Source organism: Bos grunniens, chromosome 12 (assembly GCF_055505025.1).
Source record: "Bos grunniens cultivar Pamir isolate PY7600 chromosome 12, Bosgru_T2T1.0, whole genome shotgun sequence".
NCBI classification, from domain to species: domain Eukaryota; kingdom Metazoa; phylum Chordata; class Mammalia; order Artiodactyla; family Bovidae; genus Bos; species Bos grunniens.
The window spans coordinates 60,926,088-60,948,407 of NC_141176.1; the positions used below are offsets into that span (position 1 = coordinate 60,926,088).

At 34.4% G+C, this 22,320-nt stretch overlaps 1 protein-coding gene across 11 annotated transcripts in view; it reads left to right on the forward strand.

Annotated features, from left to right (window-relative positions):
- The window catches only part of LOC147361817 (uncharacterized), a 108,957-nt gene that overhangs the window by 5,660 nt on the left and 80,977 nt on the right, over positions 1 to 22,320 (forward strand). For 3 of the 11 annotated variants that reach the window (XR_015137675.1, XR_015137674.1, XR_015137673.1), the window contains exon 2: positions 7,422 to 7,690. The exons of the other annotated variants lie outside the window; for them this stretch is intronic. The gene's annotated coding sequence lies outside the window, so the exon portion shown is untranslated. The remainder of the gene's footprint in view (positions 1 to 7,421; positions 7,691 to 22,320) is intronic. 11 annotated transcript variants of the gene reach the window in all.

Genomic DNA, 22,320 nt, shown 5'->3' on the forward strand with positions numbered 1-22,320 from the left:
GTGCCAAATAACTTCCCTATACTAGGAGGAAGATACACTTCATTATGGCCAAAAAGAAGGAATTTGGGGCCAAAAAGTCTGTGTAAAAAAATTAGTTTCTTCAGAAGTCCCCAAGCCTAGATTTCTTTGTCTTGTTATCTGAAAATTTTTTGTTTGTGTGGAACATATATAAACAACCTGCTTTTATCACTTTTTAGGTTCCTTATCTCTGGGTCCTTTGTATGTACAAAGTTAAATTTGTTTGTTTTCTCCTGTTAAGTTGCCTTGTGCTCATTTAATTATTAGAGCAGCCAAAACATTTAAGAGATGTAGGGGATGATCCACACACTTCAACATATTCCATTGTAAGCATGTACCAACAACAGTGTGTTTATCCCCTTACAAGGACATCTTGGTTCCTTCTAATTTTTGTCAGTTGAGCAATAAGAGAATTGGTTCTTCCTGCTTTATATCTCTTGCAAAGAAAAATACAAATATATGCTCAACATATTATTGTTTATATTTTAAGTCTGTTATATCTTGTTGGTTTCATCTGTTGTTTCGGTTATGATATTTCAGTTGGAAGAGATACTGATTTTTTTTTTTTTTTAAAGCTGTGTGTATGTTGTGGATAAATCTCCTGTAAAAATTCAGGTGCTGGTTTATGCGTGGACATAAATTGTCACCTCACTTTAATAAATATCAAGGAACATTATTTCTGGATTGTACAGTAAATCTATGTTCAGTTGTCTATGAAACTGACAAACTTTCTTACAAAGTAGCTGGACCATTCTGCCTTCCCATCTGCAACGAATGAGAATACCAGGATTTGAGTTTGCTAGTGTTTGAGACTTTGGCCATTCTAATAGGTTTATAATAGTATTTCAATGTTGTTTTAGTTTGTAATCCATAATAATATATAATGGTAAATATTTTATTGTATGCTTATTGCCATCTATATATCTTCCTTGCTGAGCGTTTGTTTTGAACTTTGTCCATTTTAATTTTTTAAAATTCACTTTTAAGAGTTACTTGCATATTTTGAATAACATTGATGATCAGATATTTGTTTTTCAAAGATTGTCTCCCTTTCTTTGGCTTCTCTCTTCTTTTTTTTAACAGTGTCCTGTGGAACATTTTTTTTTTTAAATTTTAATGAAGTCTAATCCAAAGTGTCTAATTTTTTCTTTCATAGATTGAGCTTTTTAGGTGTTATCACTCTAAAAAATCATTACCAAAACAAGCTCACTGAGTTTAGCTTTAATCTTATTTTCTAGAAGTTTTGTAGTTTTACATTTTACTTTTATGTAGACTCACTTGATAATTCACAAGATAACCTGTTGGAATTTTGATTTAAGATTGCATTGGATCTATAGATCAGATATGGAAAAATTTGTCATGTTAATATTGTCTTTTTGTGTGTGAACCTGTTACAGCTGTGCATTTATTTAGATCATCTTTGATTTCTCTCATCAGAGCTTTCTGTTTGCCTCATATAGACATTACAAATATTTTATGAAATTTATACCTAAGTTTTTCTTCCTCTCTCTGCCCTTCCTTTCCTTCTTTCCTTTGTTTTTTGAATTTTTTAATTGGAGGAAAATTGCTTTACAACATGTTGGTTTCTTCTTTCTCCCCCCCATCCCCCACATTTTTATTTATGCTAAATGTAAATGATGTTTTGTTTTTTAAATTGGAAATTCCTACTGTTCATTGCTTGTGTATATCTCTATACAAAAGTGTTAGCTTCTTTGTATTTATAACCTGAAACTTTGCAATAATAGGTTTTGTTTGGTGTTTGTTTTCTATTAAGATTTTGTAGATAGACAATCATGTAGTCTGTGAAAAAAGACAGTTTTACTTATTCCTTCTTCTAGTTGTTCACCATTTAGTATGAGGTTAGTTATATATTTTTTAGTTGATTTTTAAATCAAGGTGGAGAAGTTCTCCCTTTGCCTAATTTCTGAGTTTGTTTATCATGAATTGAATTTGTATTTTTTTCAGATGATTCTTTTACATCTAATCCCATGACCATGTGATGTTTTCTTCTTTAGCCAGTTGATGTGATGGATTACCTTAATTGGTTTCTGAACGTGTAACCAGCTATACATAGCTGAAAAAAATCCCACTTGGAGAGATTATTTTTATAAAATAATAAATACTTTTATCATTATTTCTCCATTTTATTATTAACTTGTTGTTTGTAATATTTAAAACGTCTCGATTTTTAGTCACCAGATAAATGTGTACACATGTGTGTACCCTCTCAACAAATTTCTGACACTCTAAAATGAAAAAGAAGTAGCTAGAAGTTAATCTGTAGTATGTTAAGTGGAAGGGCAAAGCTTTCATGGTTTCTCTTTTTGAACAGTTATTTTTTTAATGTTGGAAACACTTTGAAGAATTACATATGTAGCAGCTCTTTAAAAATGAAAGTTGAAAGTGGTAGAGTCACTATATCACTGTCTCATGAGAATAATTCTATTTCCTTATGTAAAGAAGTTATTACAAAAGCAAAAATCTGGGAGGCCTTCTGAGATGTGATGATGTTACATGCTTTCCCTCACATTAGGTATTTGTCAGTCATTTACTTGCTTTGTTCTTTGCTTTCTTGAAATTGTGTTCCCTTTCTTCGTGTGCTTCTTGTAATCACAAAGGACCTGCCATCTAAGTGAATAAATAGTCCTCTCTTCCAATTGATTAATGGAAACCCAGAAATCCTGTTAGCTACTGATGAATAGTAACAGATACTTTGCATCTTGTGGCATCAGAGGATTAGAGTGGACCACTAGCTCAAAGAAACTGGACCATTTAACAAATATGCCTGCACTCAGAAGCATGCATTGTAATATTTATGGATCCTAAAAGAGATGACTAACTTTGATATATATGTATATATACTGTTATTCTGCAAAGGTTCTGTAGTGATGAAATGCCTTTGAAGAAAATTGCATAGATAAAGTCAATAAGAATACATGAAGGCCACATTTTTCCCTAGAAATGGAAGAGGGTTGTATTGAAAGCTGCACATTACTTCAGAACAACAGGAGGATGAAAACCCTGGTACACAGGATGATTGTTTAGGTGAGATTTTTTTCAAGGCTCCATGACCAACCAAAGTTTGAAGTATTCACTGTTGTCACATTCAGGCTGTTTCGTAGGAAGAAATTAAATCAATTTGAATTTTGGTTTTCTGAAATTTCGAGAGAAAATAAGCAAAAAAATAGCAAGAATCTAGCTACTTAAACTGCTTGGGAGCTGGCAGTCTCACTCACTGTTATCCTTCTCCTGCAGTTTTAGGATATTGCTATTCTCCAGTTGCTAAGTCCTATCTGACTCTTTGTGACTCCTTGGACTGTAGCCTGTCCTCCACTATCTCCCAGATTTTGCTCAAAGTCATGTCCACTGAGTCAGTGATGCTATAATAACTCACAGTATACTTATTTATAAATTAATTAGGGTAAAATGTGTTCTTAATGGAAGATATTAATCTACCTTTAGATTCAGCTGGTAATTAGTTTGAGTAAGTTAGGAAGGGTCACATGCTGTAATTCTTCACAGGCATCTTGTGAACATATTGAGTTTTCTGTAATACAAAGAATAAATCCCCTTTACTACCTTATATTATCAAATTCAGTTATAGAGATGACAGTTGATGATACATGGTTAATCCATTTGAGAGTGGCAGGCTCTTGAGTGCATTTTCTTTTTCAAAAAGGAAGTGAAAATTGTTATTTTACAACTTTGAAGGTAATTCTTAGTGGATTGTGAAATGGGATGTTGATAAATTAAGACTATGAAATATGAATACAAACACATCATTTATTCTACTGTTTATGTTAAAATAACCCATAGAATCTTATAAATCAACTTTAATAGAATGCAATTCAAAATCTCCAAAATTATGTCACTACTTGCATTTGGTTGTAACTGTAATTGCTAAGTGATCCAAGATGCTGGCGACTCCCACTGATTACTTCAGATTATTGACACAGTTTTGTTTTCCTCCCATAGTACCTAGGGCTGACTTATGAAACTGCAAGGATATTGAGGAAATAGCAATGTGCAGTTTCCAAGGCGAGGTTATAGTAGACATTGCAGTGTACACTTTTCCCTCTTATATCACTTGTTCGGTGGAAGCCAGCTGCCATGGCAGGAGGACCTCTCAATAGCACCATGGAGAAGGCCACATTGCAAAAAACTGATGTATTCTGCCAACATCAGCAGGAACAAACTTTGTAGGAAGCAGACCCTCCAGTGACAGTCAGACCCTTAAAGGACAGCACCACAGTCAATATCTTGATGTCACGTGATGAGACGCAGATAGCCAAAACTGCTTCTGATTTCCCGATCCACAGAAATAGTGAATAATAAGTATTTATTGTTTAAGCTTCTATTTTAGGGAAAAACTTGTTGAGCAGTAATAGAAAACTAATAGCAGTCTGTTAGTGAATAATTCCATGAGAATGATAGTAAACTGGGACTTCACTCTATATGTGTGAACTAGCTAATTATTGATTTGTTAAATTTTGTTGACATTTTTCTAAAATGTGTATGCTGACCACGTTCTATGATAATGTGAGGAGCATTTGGTCCATGCTTAGTGCTTTGTCATAGGTGTACGTAGCCTAAATGGCCTAAAGACACTGGGGCTCAATCCACTTAACAGTATTGCTTTTCTGTTGCTGATAGTTTACTGAGATACCCTTGTTTTCTTACTGTGTGAAACATTTTGTTTGGTACGTTTTGGTACCCGAACAATACTGTTTTACTCTTTTAGAGGAAGCCATATGTGTTATTTATTCATTGTATTCTTTGCTGACTCTCCATGATTAATATATACATTTTTCTTTCCCTAGAAATGAAATTATGTGTATTTTACAGTCCCATTCCTATTTAACTATTCATTAAATTGTAACTTCCTTATTAAAATCAAAGGCAGGCAATCATTATTATCCATGTAACATAGTAGCCAGCCTGTACTGACATTTGATAAGCATTGTGATAATGTTAAAAGTTTAACATTATCTATACAGCAGACATGATGTTTACATTCATTGCTCATGTAACACTCATAGTAGCCTCCTATTCAGCATTGAGTGTGTGTTTTTATTCCACTTTTAGAGATAAGGAAGCTTGAGTTTCTACCTAGTACACATTGACCAGAATTACTTGACCAGTACAGAGGAAACAGGAGTTCCTCTTAGCCATAAATTATGTTCCAAAGCTGTTTTTTCAGAAATACGAAAACTGGGGATGTTAAAAATTCTTTATTTTGAAATTTAGACATCATTTTTTGCCAGGTTTCTATGCCTAATGAAATCTGCTTTCTGAAAATTTTTCATTTGTTCCTTCATTCTTTACATGTTCATCCAGTGCCTATTATATGGCATGTTTTGCATTGGCTTCTGGAAATAGTCAGCAAGAAAAGAAATGATCTGACTTTGTGGAGCTCATAATTTATTAGAGAAGAGCTTTTAATCAAGAAAATACACAAGTATAGAAGTGTAGTTAATTATTTTAGTGCTTGAAAAGGGATGTGTAGTCCTAAGTGAGTGTATATACCCAGGAGTTTTGTCCAAGATGTAGCATCAGACAAGGCTGAACTTAGAACTAATAAATGAGTTAGTGTTGTCCATTCAAAGGGAAGATGGAAGTATTTTCTGGCAGAGAGAACATTGAGTGTAAAATGTCTAAAGATCAGATCTGATCAGACTGGGGAAAGAGGAGGGAGCTTTGTTTATTTTGGTTTATTAAATCTTGCCAAACACACACACACACACCCCCTTGGAACTACAGTCCTCCAAGGAGATTTTTCTAAAGTTCATTATAAATAGCGTGCGAAACAATAGTGATGTAGATAGAGTAGTGGGAAGGCCAGTTTCATAGTACAGAAAAAAAAAAAAAAGCTGAGATTAGAGAACACCAGAAATTACACCTTTTGAAAAAAAAATCTAACTCCACAAATTTCTCCTGGAGAATGTTTGACAGATTGTGGCCAACTATTAAAGATGTCTTATTTTTAAAGAATTATCATGTTCAAAAATAAAAGGGAAATGCATTTAATTAAGAACATGTTATATTTTAATACTTAACATCTAAAAACACTTTTTAGGCAAATATATTTTAAAAGACATGAAAAGGTGTGGATTTTAGAGTTTTAACTGAGAAGTTAAAATTTTTACTGGCTCTAAACATCCAGTTAGAGCCAAAATAATTTGGAAATGTCACATATTGTGTTTAATAGTTTTGTTAACTGCTGCCAGCATCTCAGGTATATTTGACCTATTTAAATCATAAGTGATCACTCATGAATGGTGCCACAAGTAGGTACTAGTAGGGCTAGATGTGAATTGTCAGTTAGCAAGAAAACTAGAAAATATAAAAAGCTAAGCAACTGAAATATGAAACAAACTAAAATTAAGTCAAATAAATCTTGAAAATAGATCTCCTACAAGAAGAACACAGTTTACAGACAAGGAACTGCTCCTATGAAAATTTAATTTAAAAACCAGAAGATAGCTCTGCTTCTCTTTAGAGCCATTATCACCCATCAAGAGTGTTAATGATATCCTGAGATCCATGTGTCAGCATAGATCATAAGCATAACTTATGATGATATGATGAACACAAGGACCATTTCAGCCTATAATATCAAGAGTGTTCAGCAGATATGGTGCTTTTATTATGGGATATTTTCATAAAGAAGGAAATTGAAACAGCTTTAATAGGAAACAAATCAATTGCAGAAAGAGATACATCATGCTCAATGAATCTTAAATAATGATCATAATATTTATTCAGTACAATCATTTTTAGCATCTTTCTACATTCACTGACTGGCACGTTTGAAAGGTACAATCTTTAAATTATATATTTTAATCCAGGCGACTTTATCAAGCTTTTGTATTTTCTTTCTGAGAACATATCACATTATTTATGATGCTTCTGTAAATAAAAAGTCAAATGATTACTAAAAAAATTAAAAACAATCAAACAAAATAAACCACATTGTGTTCTGCAAAAAATTGAATAAAGATATGTCTTAAGTGCCTATTATAATTCATCACTGAGAAATATGCAGAATATTTGGACCCAGTTAGAAAATTAAAATATTCAAAGTATTCTAAAGTAAATCAATCCAAAATAACCTTGAAGATATTACACATTAAGAAGACAAATTATAACAAATTTAAGAGATAAATGAAAATATTCTCCAGTCATAGTTCTTAGAACTTTAATATTAAATGCAGAATAACTAAATAAAAAGAAGAAACAAAGATATTTATATTGCAATGATTTTTTATTTAATAGCAAGAAAATTTAGTATTAATGCTTGTATAGTATCAATATTTAAGATACAGTAAATTACTTTTGCTTTACATGTGTGGCTTAACTATTTGTGGCTGAAAATTATCATATTCTCTGTTTACTGCTTGTAGATCACTTGAAGTAATACCTATCCTACAGGAGAAGACTCTTGAGAGTCCCTTGGACTGCAAGGAGATCCAACCAGTCCATTCTAAAGGAGATCAGTCCTGGGTGTTCTTTGGAAGGAATGATGCTAGAGCTGCAACTCCAGTACTTTGGCCACCTCATGCAAAGAGTTGACTCATTGGAAAGGATTCTGATGCTGGGTGGGATTGGGGGCAGGAAGAGAAGGGGATGACAGAGGATGAGATGGCTGGATGGCATCACCGATTCTATGGACGTGAGTCTGAGTGAATTCCGGGAGTTGGTGATGGATAGGGAGGCCTAGCGTGCTGCAATTCATGGGGTCACTAAGAGTCGGACAGGACTGAACTGAACATTTTATTCAGTCTCTTAAAACTTGTTTTTTTTCTCAGTTTTGTCTCCATAAATTTTGTCAATAATTGTATCCTGCTGCTGCTAAGTTGCTTCAGTTGTGTCTGACTCTGTGCGACCCCTTAGATGGCAGTCCACCAGGCTCCCCTGTCCCTGGGATTCTCCAGGCAAGAACACTGGAGTGGGTTGCCATTTCCTTCTCCAATGCATGAAAGTGAAAAGTGAAAGTGAAGTCGCTCAGTCGTGTCCGACTCTCAGCTACCCCATGGACTGCAGCCTACCAGGCTCCTCTGTCCATGACATTTTCCAGGGGAGAGTACTGGAGTGGGTTGCCATTGCCTTCTCCCAATGATTGTATGACCTCTCACTAACTCTGATCTTAGCACATCAGTGAATAATAACTTTAAGAGTAACTTTAATAATTTCTGGGATATTTTTCTTTATTTTAAATGTTTTACATCTTTTCATGGAGGGCAGATGTGCCATCAGAAATATAGAATGCTTAATTAAAGCATAGATCTGCTTAAACTGCATTTTTCCACTGACATCTTTGTTCAAATGGGCAAATCTGAATCAAACATTTAAAAAGAACTTCAATTAAACCACTTTCTCAAAATTTTCTTACTTTGTATCTTTAGATTATTTTGTAGTTTTTACAAAACTAGTTTATAAATAAAACAACCCTGGATGTGATTGCTGTCTTCAGAAATACTCTATGATCTTTAGCAAGCAGTCAATATAATAATTTGAAGGTAATATGCTAATAAATCAAAACCCTTAATGTTTTTAACGTGGGAAGGTAAATGCTATAATATGACCAGAATATAATATAATAAATATGATTTCTCAAATTTTTAATAACTAATGTATCACTATTTTTAATCAATTGACCAAATCAACAATTCTCTTCTAAAATCTAGACAATAAGTCACATCATCAAACAACATAAGAATTTTATAGAAAGGAGTAAAATTACAGATAATTTTGTTTTCTGGTGTTGTCTTGTATGTATGTGCATGCTGGGTCACTTCAGTCATGTCTGAGTCTTTGCAACCTTATGGACTGTAGCCCAACAGGCTCCTCTGACCATGGGATTCTCCAGGCAAGAATATCGGAGTAAGTTGCCATGCCTTCCTCTTGGAGATTTTCCCAACCCAGGAATCAAACTCATGTCTCTTACATCTCCTATATTGTCAGGTGGGTTCTTTACCATTAGTACCACCTATTGTCTTCAAGTCAGTCATTCAGTCATGTTTGACTCTTTGCGACCCCATGGACTGCACAAATTTAACAGATACAAATTGGTATATGTATTTGTATCACCAACTCCCAGAGCTTGCTCAGACTCATGTCCATTGAGTTGGTGATGCCATCCAACTATCTCATCCTCTGTTGTACCCTTCTCCTCCTTCCTTCAATCTTTCCCAGGGTCAGGGTCTTTTTCAGTGAGTCAGTTCTTTTCATCAGGTGGTTTTAGATCGCCATAATCAAGGTGCTACAATTTTTAGGTAAGGTAGCTTAGTTTTCTATAAATGGCTTTATCATTGTAAATTTCCATCAGTAGTGGATGTGTTTGAATTTCTCACTGTCTTCATCAACTCTTGTAACCTTTGTTATTTTTTCTTTTTGATGATTGCCATTCAGACAAGTTTGAGCTGATAGCTCATAGTGGTTTGTAATTTGAATTTCCTTGCTGATTTGCGATATTGAGCACACTTTGCTATACACGTCGGCCATTTGTACATCTTCTTTGGAGAAATGTGTATCCAAGTCCTTAGCCCATTTTTAAATCAATTTCTTTCCTTATATAGTTTTGAAATTAACCCCTTATAAGATGTATGATTTGCAACTATTTTATCCCATTCTATGGGTTGTCTTTTCATTTGTTTGTTTCCTTTGCTTGCAGAAGCTTTCTAGTTTGATAGAAAAGGAACTTTTCTATTATTTGCTTTTGTTCACTGTGTTTTTGGCATTAGTACTATGAGATCATTGCAAAGACCAATGCATATAGCTTTTATACTGCATATTCTTCTAGGAGTCCTACAGTTCCAGGACTTACCTTAATGTTTTTAATTTATTACACATTGATTTCCTTGTATAATGTAAGATAAAGTGTTCAATTTACATATATATATTTTTGAATCTAGATATATAGTTTTCCTACCACTAATGTACAAGTTTCTAAAAAACTAAACATGGAGCTACCATATATTTCAGGAATCCAACTTTTGGATATTTATCCAGAAGTATTGAAATCAGGATTTTGGAAAAAAATATTAGTGCCTCCATATTCATTGAAGCAATGTTCATAATGGTCAGTATGTGGAAGCAGCATAACTGTCCATGACAGAAGAAAGGGCAGAAGGAAACATAATACACATGCACGATGGAATATTCTTCAGTTTTTAAAAAAGTAAATCATGCAACGTGCTACAACATGGATGAATCATGAGTATATTATAAGGGAAATAAGCCAGTCACGAAATACAGTGCTCTATGATTACATTTATATGAGGTTTCTAAAACAGTCAAACTAATAGAAACAAAGCAGAGAGCAGAATGGTGGTTGCTAGGGGTTGGAGGAAGGGGGAAATTGGGAGATGCTAATCAAGAGGTGTAGTGTTTTAGTTATGCAAGATGGATAAGTCCTAGAGATCTATCATACAGTATTTTGGTTATAGTTAACAATATTTTATAATAGTTAAAATAATCTGTGAAGAGGATAAATTTCATGTTAAGTGTTCTCTCTATAATAATTTTTAATGAACTAATTAAATTCCCAGAGAATATTTACAATTGTCAAATAATTAGGTTTTGAAGTATAGAATATACATGGTAACAGGAGCAAATTTCTATTCCTGTCACTCTTTGCAAAGTGTCAGTGGTAGTATCAGATTAATATTTCCTAGTAAATTAGGAAATGTGGACTCAGTGAATAAAGAATATGTAGATTATAGAATTTCAACAGTGATGATGTTCCAAAGAAAAAAGTTTTCTCAAAGAGTTGTTGAAGCTTGACAAAGAACAAAAAGTACCAAATTATGAATATATATTTGAGTTCCTATCATGTATATGCTGGTGCTGCTGCTGCTGCTAAGTCACTTCAGTTGTGTCCAACTCTGTGCCACCCCATAGACGGCAACTCACCAGGCCTCCCTGTCTCTGGGATTCTACAGGCAAGAACACTGGAGTGGGTTGCCGTTTCCTTCTCTAATGCATGAAAGTGAAAAGTGAAAATGAAGTCACTCAGTTGTGTCTGACTCTAGTGACCCCATGGACTGCAGCCTACCAGGCTCCTCCATCCATGGGATTTTTTCCAGGCAAAAGTACTGGAGTGGGGTGCCATTGCCTTCTCTGCCTACCATGTATATACTCCTCTTTAAATGTGGAAACATTGGGAAGTGTAAAATACACCTCTCGACATCAAAGACTTTGCAATCTAGAAACACAGAGGTTGGATAATAACAAGAAAGATAAACAACTATGTAAGGCAATGTATTTTAATGGTGTCTAATGAAGATTAGTGAGATTATGAACAAAGCTAGTGGAGGTGATGGAATTCCAGTTGAGCTATTTCAAATCCTGTAAGATGATGCTGGGAAAGTGCTGCGCTCAAAATGCCAGAAAATTTGGAAAACTCAACAGTGGCCACAGGACTGGAAAGGTCAGTTTTCATTCCAATCCCAAAGAAAGGCAATGCCAAAGAATGCTCAAACTACCGCACAGTTGCAGTCATCTCACATGCTAGTAAAGTAATGCTCAAAATTCTCCAAGCCAGGCTTGGCAGTACGTGAAAGGTGAACTTGCAGATGTGCAAGCTGGTTTTAGAAAAGGCAGAGGAACCAGAGATCAAATTGCCAACATCTGCTGGATCATGGAAAAAGCAAGAGAGTTCCAGAAAAACATCTATTTCTCCTTTATTGACTATACCAGCCTTTGACTGTGTGGATCACAATAAACTGTGGAAAATTCTGAAAGATATGGGAATAACAGACCACCTGACCTGCCTCTTAAGAAACCTATATGCAAGTCAGGAAGCAACAGTCAGAACTGGACATGGAACAACAGACTGGATCCAAATAGGAAAAGGAGTACATCAAGGCTGTATACTGTGACTCTGCTTATTTAAATTTTTATGCGGAGTCAATCATGAGAAATGCTGAGCTGGAAGAAGCACAAGCAGGAATCAAGATTGCTGGGAGAAATCTCAATAACCTCAGATATGCAGATGACACCACCCTTATGGCAGAAAGTAAAGAGGAACTAGAAAGCCTCTTGATGAAAGTGAAAGAGGAGAGGGAAGAAGTTGGCTTAAAGCTCAACTTTTAGAAAATGAAGATCATAGCATCTGGTCCCATCACTTCATGGGGAATAGATGGGGAAACGGTGGAAACAGTGTCAGACTTTATTTTGGGGGGCTCCAAAATCACTGCAGATGGTGATTGCAGCCATGAAATTAAAAGACGCTTACTCCTTGGAAGAAAAGTTATGACCAACCTAGATAGCGTATTGAAAAGCAGAGACATTACTTTGCCAACAAAGGTCCGTCTAGTCAAAGCTATGGTTTTTGCAGTGGTCATGTATGGATGTGAAAATTGGACTGTGAAGAAAGTTGAGCACCAAAGAATTGATGCTTTTGAACTGTGGTGTTGGAGAAGACTCTTGAGAGTCCCTTGGACTGCAAGGAGATCCAACCAGTCCATTCTAAAGGAGATCAGTCCTGGGTGTTCTTTGGAAGGAATGATGCTAGAGCTGAAACTCCAATAGTTTGGCCACCTCATGCGAAGAGTTGACTTATTGGAAAGGACTCTTATGCTGGGAGGGATTGGGCACAGTAGGAAGAGGGGAGGACAGAAGATGAGATGGCTGGATGGCATCACCGACTCAATGGACGTGAGTCTGAGTGAACTCCGGGAGTTGGTGATGGACAGGGAGGCCTGGCGTGCTGCAATTCATGGGGTCTCAAATAGTCGGACACAACTGAGTGACTGAACTGAACTGACCTTCTGAGTTTCTGATAATTTAATATTAATCATTAATCTGTTTATTAGTTTAAGTTTTGAGAAATGTAGAAAAGATTGGATTGACTGCTTAAACATATGTATTCTAATTTTAAATCTATTAATGATCAAAAAGTGATTGGGAAATTTTGTAATCCTGAAGTTTTGAAAGACAATATAGACTAATTGCTCATGTAAAATTGATCATAGCTAGTTATGTATTTTGGACGGTGTACTAAGTCTCTATAATAAAATGAAATGCTATTGGAAGAATATACCTTGTTATTTTTTAAACATTTTGTACCCCCTAATGCCTCAACCTATAGTTTGCACTCAGTAAAGTGAATAGGACTTGTTGAACTAGTATACTTAAAGTACACTTTTAAATTAAACTACCATAACCTTGGCTATACTTCAGTGTCAGTAAATGCCTACATAAAAATAAATTCTCTTTCATTAAATACTCTTCTTATTTCCAGAAAATTTTAAACTAAGTATATTCTATGATCAACTGGCCTTACTGCTGTATAAAGACATGTTCCTTTTGAAACAAACTGTTGCACTGTATTTATTGTCTCAGATTAGTCATGATCTGAAGGTACATTAGAAGGATCCTAGGTTCTTAATAGAATCCAGGTCATTCTAGTTTAAAAGAAATTACTTGAATGTAAGTTGGTGTTGAAATTCAGCTCAGGAACCCCAACTCTTGCTGGGGTGATGACTTAGCCATCATCCCAGCAGCCTCTCCCAGGCTTTCTTTTCACTCATATTGGATGCATAGAGTTACAGGTACCCAGGAGAGAATAGCTTCAATATTATATGTGAGGAATATCTCAAGAAGTGAGTAAATGCACAGTCATACACTTATCTTATTATCAGTAGTGGTAATATAACCATTTGACACCATCGCAAGTACACATTCTTAAGTACTCAATACCTCAGTCACTGTTGATCAACCAGCATCTTTAAAGTGAAAAAGAAATGAAAAATCCTCTCTAGACAAATATAATAGCAATCTAATAGTGAGTGAGAAAGTGTCACTTAAGTGAAATGTGAGACAAGTTAGCTTGCACTAAATGTATATGTTACCTAAGAGTTTTGCTTTGATTTAAAAATTAAAAAGAATAAAGATATATTAAATCTTGTTTTTTTAATCACAGCACTGGTTATAGTCAAAATGGCAGTTTCTTTATAAGGTCCTCTCCAATTATGAGGTATAATTTTAATATTTTTTAATATTAGATTAGAATGTTCTTTGCTATTTTATAAAAATTTATAATATTATTTTCAGTGTAAATATTCTAGGGATACAGTGTGTTTCTTGTACAAAAAATGTGTTTCTTGTGTTTTATAAATATTAATTGTCCTTGGATAAATATACAATTTGCCTTTTACCACTCAGTATTTCTAGATACTCTTTTCTTAAACTAACCAGATATCTTGACAAAGCTATTTAGAAAAAGTATGATTCATTTGAAAATCTTCACTGGCTAATTATCTCTTTGTTTATACTTTCTTTCTTGCCAACCTTCTTTTATGTTTATAGCATATTCGACTTGATAAGAGGAGATCAAACATAACAGTCAATGACAGTTTTATTAGCAGCTAAGTTTTTGTCTTTGTTATAAAACTGATGCTGTGCACTAAAATTAAGTCTGAGGGAATAGATTCAATTAATGCAAAAATGTTATTTCTTGTCAAAATAATGAAAGATTGTAAATTCCTTTTATTCTAACAATCACTTACTATCAATTGTTAGCCCCCTTATGTTATACAGTTTAAACATCCAGTGAATTACAGTTTTGTTCCAAATAATGATTTTTTGAAAAGATAATTTAAAAATCTCTAGAATTCCATAAAATTGACTGCAAATAACCCTCTCATCATTTTTCCTGAGACTTTCTATATAATATAAACAGTTAACTATTGTCTTTTTATTTTATATTTTTAATTTTCTCATCTTTAATTAGTATTGTCATAACAGACAAATGAAGTATCCTTCAGAATCTGCAGCCTCTTTGAATTACATACATGTTTCTTCCCAGCTAAAACACATACTGTATCCATCTAATCTTTCTAAACAATAATTGTTCTCCAAAGAAGAGCCACATGTATCTTCACATATCAGTTAATAACCTCTCTTCTTGTAATTGAGTCACAAAAGGTTGAGTCTTTTACAATTTTTGAGAGCTCCAACAATTAAATGTTTTTATTTTTATTCTGTTTGATGTTTTATTGCTGTAACTATGTGTGACTCATGCACTAGAGAAAAGGGTAATGTGCTTCTGAAACGGCTAAATGCCCCACAGTGAAACACTGGTCCTATATCAATTCATCTTTCCTTTGACTTTAATACTAATTACACAATTATGTTATTTTACTAAAAAGGCCAGAGGAAAAAGACTGATAATCAGAGAAGTTAATTTTCAAGTGAAAAGGTCAAGGTCATGTGTAATTATTTTCCTTTAGAATTCTGTTCCTCTAGGGTTAAAAAAAAAGTATTAGGAAAAAATCAGCTAAAGAAACTCAGATACAATGTACCCCTTTAAATCTGGAATTTTGCAGAGAAGAGTAGTAGCAGTAGAGAAAAGGCAGTACTAATTTTGACAAAGGCAACAGGAAATGGTTTGGTGAACTATGACCCTATAGTAAAACTGAAGTCTAACCACATCCGGATATGTTATGAGATATGGATTTGAACATTACCTCATCCTGAATTCTTTAGGCACCCATGGTAATCTGTTTTTGCACCTGTGAACTGCATAAATAAAATTTTGAAAATTTATTATTTTACCTGTTTTTATACTTTAACACTTGTAGACCTCCCTTGGAGTTCAGTTGGGAAAGAATCTGCCTGCAATACAGGAGACCCAGGTTTGATTCCTGGGTTGGGAAGGTCCCCTGGAGAAGGAAATGGCAACCCACTCCAGTATTCTTGCCTGGAAAATCTCATGGACAGAGTAGCCTGGGGGCTACAGTCCATCGGGTCGTAAGAGTCGGACATGACTTAGCGACTAGACCACCACCACCATAACCACCATACATTAACACATACATGCATGTGCATTATTGCTAGTTGCTTCATTTTGTAATAATTATTTCCTAGAAGTGCTGAAATTAACATTTTACCCTATACTGGCACTATGAGTCTACATTCCTTATTTTGTTGAATTCTTTTTCCATGATTATATAACCCATTATGAGAGCTGGGAAGAAAATAATTTTCTGTGATTTAGAAATTGGTTATGTCCAGGCATTTTGGTATTATGTGCATCAATGGCTCATAGCACCAGTGCAGATACTTTTTCTTTTGGAGAGCACATGCCTTCTTAATTCACTACATTTAGCATTCTTGAGATGTGACATTTTTTCTTCATACTACTCTCATATATTTCTCATATTCCTTCCAAATTGTGAATATATTGCCTGGTTTCTATCTGAATATAGACAAAAGAGATGAATCATAAACATATTTACTGTATGATTCCAGCTGAAACTAAAAGACACAAAATTGTACTTAAACAACATGTCATTTAAAAGGCATTCACTAATTTAAAATCATGATAAGTTGAAAAATTGTGTTGGCTTTTCCTTCTGAATAAAAAAAGACTTACTACATATTTTTATTTCGATTTTCTTTCCAAACTTTGTGTATTTTGATGTTTCTGTCAGAATATGGTAAGTAACTACATTTCTTACAGGTATATTTAATACTGAACCCTGTTGATGCATGGTTGATGATGGTAAAGAATTTTATGTATACACTGACTCTATCAGATAATTTAGAAAATGCATAGCTTTTAGAAAGTCATTTGAAAAGTAAGCTCTGGTTCCTTATTCTTCAGTATTGTATTTCAGTGGACTTGGGAGGAAAATTTAAACTTCTAAAAATTTCTAAACTTCTAAAGACTTTCTTTTTCTGTATTTGCAACTCAGAAATTTGTGTTCTACCTATATACATGTATCTCAAAGTCAGTGAACCATAGAGAGACAATGTTAGGCAAGACTCAAAACTAATTTCTTGCAATATAATATTAAAAACTGAAATTTTAAAGCAACTCTGTTTTACTTTTAATCATCCATACATACAATGCTTTACTCATGTGATCAACATAGTCTTTCATAGACCGTTCCAGCTTCCGGTAGTGGCCAGCAATCGGATTTCGTAGACAGTAGATGCATGTATCATTGCACTTTCTGCCTCTGTAGTCATGTAGTGTTTTTTTTTTTTTTTTAAATGTGTGTGCTCTGTATACCTGTGCACAGCCTTATTGTAAGAAAATTAGTTCCTGGATTTAGAACTTACCCTAAAATTCAGTATGAACTCAACCAATTACCCCAGCAAAGATTCTGTTCCCAAATACAGTCATAATCTGATGTTCTATGTGGACATGAATTTTGGAGGACACTATTCAGTCTTCCACAATATTCATGACAGTATTTCTTCAAAATGGTAGATATAATTTTAGTTTAAATTATATGGAAATTATTAAACAAGTAGAATATATTATTATTTGCATATACATTAAATATAAATTTTGTATGCTATATAAAATGTTTCATGTTTAAATATGTATGTTAATACATAATATTTAATGTTAAAATATATGTTTAAATATTATATATGTTAAAATATAAATCAAAATATTTTTGCTTTACTTTTTACGATAAAGATATAGAAGCCAAAAGACCGTTATTAAAAATACATTTAATTTGTTCACTTTAAATTCTATTTTATATGATTTGTTGGGGGAAATTATCCAACTGATATAAATTATATTTCTTTCTAAGAGCTGTATTACTTTTACCAATTTTTTTTTATTGCTATTCAGTTCATTTCAGTTCAGTCTCTCAGTCATGTCTGACTCTTGGCAACCCCATGAATCGCAGCACGCCAGGCCTCCCTGTCCATCACCATCTCCCAGAATATTCACTCAAACACACGTCCATCGAGTCAGTGATGCCATCCAGCCATCTCATCCTCTGTTGTCCCCTCTTCCTCCTGTTCCCAGTCCCTCCCAGCATCAGAGTCTTTTCTAATGAGTCAACTCTTTGCATGAGGTGGGCAAAGTACTGGAGTTTCAGCTTTAGCATCATTCCTTCCAAAGAACACCCAGGGCTGATCTCCTTTAGAATGGACTGGTTGGATCTCCTTGCAGTCCAAGGGACTCTCAAGAGTCTTCTCCAACACCACAGTTCAAAAGCATCAATTCTTTGACGCTCAGCTTTCTTCATAATCCAACTCTCACATCCCTACATGACCACTGGAAAACCCATAGCCTTGACTAGATGGACCTTTGTTGGCAGAGTAATGTCTCTGCTTTTTAATATACTATCTAGGTTGGTCATAACTTTGCTTCCAAAGAGTAAGCGTCTTTTAATTTCATGGCTGCAGTCACCATCTGAAGTGATTTTGGAGCCCCCAAAAATAAAGTCTGACACTGTTTCCACTGTTTCCCCATCTATTTCCCATGAAGTGGTGGGACCGGATGCCATAATCTTCGTTTTCTGAAAGTTGAGCTTTAAACCAACTTTTTCCCTCTCCTCTTTCACTTTCATCAAGAGGCTTTCTAGTTCCTCTTCACTTTCTGCCATAAAGGTGGTGTCATCTGCATATCTGAGGTCATTGATATTTCTCCCAGCAATCTTGATTCCAGCTTGTGCTTCTTCCAGCCCAGCGTTTCTCATGATGTACTCTGCATAGAAGTTAAATATTGCTATTAAGAATTAGTAAACCATTTTGATTTAAGAGCGTAGATCCTGGTGCTCAGAAAATCTCAGGTGAATCTAGGGTCTACCATTTTCCAAATGTGTGTTTTTGTCTCCATTCAATATGGCAATATTAACATTTCCTAATTCATAATGTTATTATGTAGATCAAATTATGAAATCAAAAAGAAATCTAAACGGCATTAGGAAATACATATTACAAATGAAAACCAAGCTTTGCATCCTGAAGCTAGTTTTTTTTTAATTATTAATTACCTACATGGTCAAATTAATAATTAGGCAAATTTTTTTTCTGTGTTCTCATCTGTATCATTAACATGATGTTGAAAGTTTGTATTCGGATGTAGATTCATTGTTGAAACTGAAACACTTCAATAGTGTTTGAAATACACATACTTCCCAATACATTTATTTTGAAGTTGAAATGTAAACAAACATATGGAGACTTCAGACCTCGCAAAACCAAAGGTTATATTTATATTGATGATAGGCTTATGGTATGATTAGAAGCTAAACAAACATTCAACACTAAAATAATAAGTGTGATGAACGAGTACAATGTTTGCAGCTGTGAACAATGTAATATTTGCCTCAGTCAACTGAAATGGTAATCACATTTTAAAATGTTTATATAAATTTATGAGAAGAAGCATGATGGTAGAAGCAGGAATTTTTCAAGTAAGAGAAATCTGAACTTGACCACTACTGTGTGGGTAGTTCTGAGCAATTTAACATTCTGAGCTTCATTGGCTTTATAGTTAAAATAAGGATAATACTGTTACTTGCAGGTCAAAAATGAGAGTATGTACAGAGCACCTGCTACTTGGTACAGATGTCTGGTAGGCAAACACTAAACTATAGCTATCTTTATCATTTATGTAAACTCCCAGGTGTAATACAACCCTCATAAAGGACAGTGCTAAGAAGAGTATTGCTAAACTCACTTTTTTACATTCATATTGAACACTCTTGTAGCTATAGGAAGTTCAGACCCAGTGATACTAACCTTTATAATTTGATGTTTTACTCTCATATATTATTTTCTCTTAAACATGAGGTAATATGTTAATAGCACTCAAGGGTTAAATATAAAGACTGAATTATAAAGAAGGCAACAATCCATTTTAAATTCTGTATGATTTAAAAAACCCAAATTTGTTATTTCAACAAATGAGCATTTGCATGCAAAAAAAAAATCTAAATTCAAACCTCATACCTTTCACATAATTTTACTCAAAATGGAAATGGATCATGGACATTAATATAATGTATAAAGCAAAAACTCTTAGGTAATGTGGAAGAAAATCTAGGTGACCTTGACTATGGTAATGATTTCATAGATACCATGAAAAGCATAATCTGTAAAAGAAATAAATAAGCTGGATTTCATTGAAATTAAAAATGTATGCTCTGTGAACTACACTGTCAAGAGAGTGAGAAAACAAGTCATTGACTAGGAAAACTATTTGCAAAAGATACATTTGATAAGCATCTGTTATCCAAAACACAAAAGAACTCTTAAAACTCAATAATAACGAAACAGACCACATGATTAAAAAAAAATAAAGGGCTGAAAAGCTTAACAAACACTTCATTAAGGAAGATATACAGATGGTAAAACAGCACATGAAAAAGTGGTGCAAATCATATGTCATTAGGAATGTAAGTTAAAACAACAATGGGATACCACTACACATCTGTTAGAATTCTTAAAATCTGGAACACTAACAATACATGCTGGTGAGGATGTGGAGTAACAGAAATTCCTGTTCCTTGCTGGAGGAACTCCAAAGTGGTACAGCCATTTGGAAGACAGTTCAGTATTACAAAGCTACACACACTCCTGTGGTCTGAGATTTCTTCTCTTTAGTATTACCCGAATGAGTCAAAGGTGGCACTACTGGTAAAGGACCTACGTTCCAATGCAGGAGATGTAGGAGACTGGAGTTTGATCCCTGGGTCCAGAAGATCCCCTAGAGAAGGGAATGGCAATCTACTCCAGTGTTCTTGCCTGAAGAATGTCACGGACAGAAGCTAGAGTCTGTGGGTTTGCAAAGAGTTGGATACAACTGAGCAACTAACAAATGAGTCAGAAACCTCTGTCTACATGAAAACTGGGCACAGATGTTATAACTTTTTTATTCATAATTTCCCAAACGTGGAAGCAACCATAATGTCCTTCAGTAGGTGAATGGGTAAATAAACTGCAGTACATCCAGAAAACTGAGTGTTATTAAGTGCTATAAAGAAATGAGAAACAGCAACATTCTGTAAAGCATTATCCTTCAATAAAAACAAATTAGAAAAGAAATGAAGAATCAAGCCATGAAAAAGTATGAAAGTTTTAAATACATATTACTAAGTGAAAGAAATCCATCTGAAAAGGATACATACTGTATGATTTCAACTATATGAAACTCTGGAAAAGGCAAAACTCTGAAAGTAGTTAAAAGATCATTTGTTGCCAGAGAAGGATGAACAGATAGAGCCAAGAGGATTTATATGGGAGTGAAAACATTCTGTATAATACCATAATAGTGACTATATATCACTGTACATTTCTCAGGAACCATAGGATGTACACCATCTACAGGGAATCCTAATGTAAACTGTGGTGTTTGGCTGATAAAAATGTTTTAATGTAGATTAATCAATTATAATAACTGTACCACTCTGGTAGAAAATGTTTACAGTGGTGGTGGCTGGGTTTTGTGGGATCAGTGGGTATATGGGAACTCTGCATTTTTGGATCTGAACTTAAAACTGCTTTAAGGAAAATTTACTTGAAAAATATAATCCTTAGTATTATAAAACTATTTTTCTAGGATTCAGATAATGAATTCATTGAAATAATGATCTTTATCATAAAGTACTAGTGGTAATGAACCTGCTTGCCAGTGCTGGAGACATAAGAGACACGGGTTCGATCTCTGGGTGGGGAGGATTCCCCTGGAGGAAGGCATGGCAACCCCACTCCAGTATTCTTGCCTGGAGAATCCCATGGATAGAAGAGCCTGGGGGGATATAGTACATAGGGATGCAAATAGTTGAATACGATTGAAGAGACTTAACATGCACGCAGGTAGATGTAGTTACTTCACGTAGAGGTCTTAGAAAATGAAATAGTGAAAATATCGGATACCATAATCTCTAACAACACTTAAATTACATACTGTTTGTATAGGACTTAAAGTTTTAAATCAATGAACTATGAGAACTATATATTTTGTATTATTTTGTCAATGTTTGATTCTCAGAATTATGAAAGAAATTAAATGATTAATTATATTTGAAAACATAAAGAATATTAATAGTAATTCTGAATTTAAAAGTATGGCTTCAGCAGTATGTGAACCGTGAACTTCCTGATGTTCAAGCTTGTTTTAGAAAAGGCAGAGGAACCAGAGATCAAATTGCCAACATCCGCTGGATTATGGAAAAAGCAAGAGAGTTCCAGAAAAACATCTATTTCTGCTTTCTTGACTATGCCAAAGCCTTTGACTGTGTGGATCACAATGAACTGTGGAAAATTCTGAAAGAGGTGGGAATACCAGACCACCTGATCTGCCTCTTGAGAAATTTGTATGCAGGTTAGGAAGCAACAGTTAGAACTGGACATGGAACAACAGACTGGTTCCAAATAGGAAAAGGAGTTCGTCAAGGCTGTATACTGTCACCCTGCTTATTTAACTTATATGCAGAGTACATCATGAGAAACGCTGGACTGGAAGAAACACAAGCTGGAATCAAGATTGCTGGGAGAAATCTCTTATTGAGGTTATTCCTCAGATATGCAGATGACACC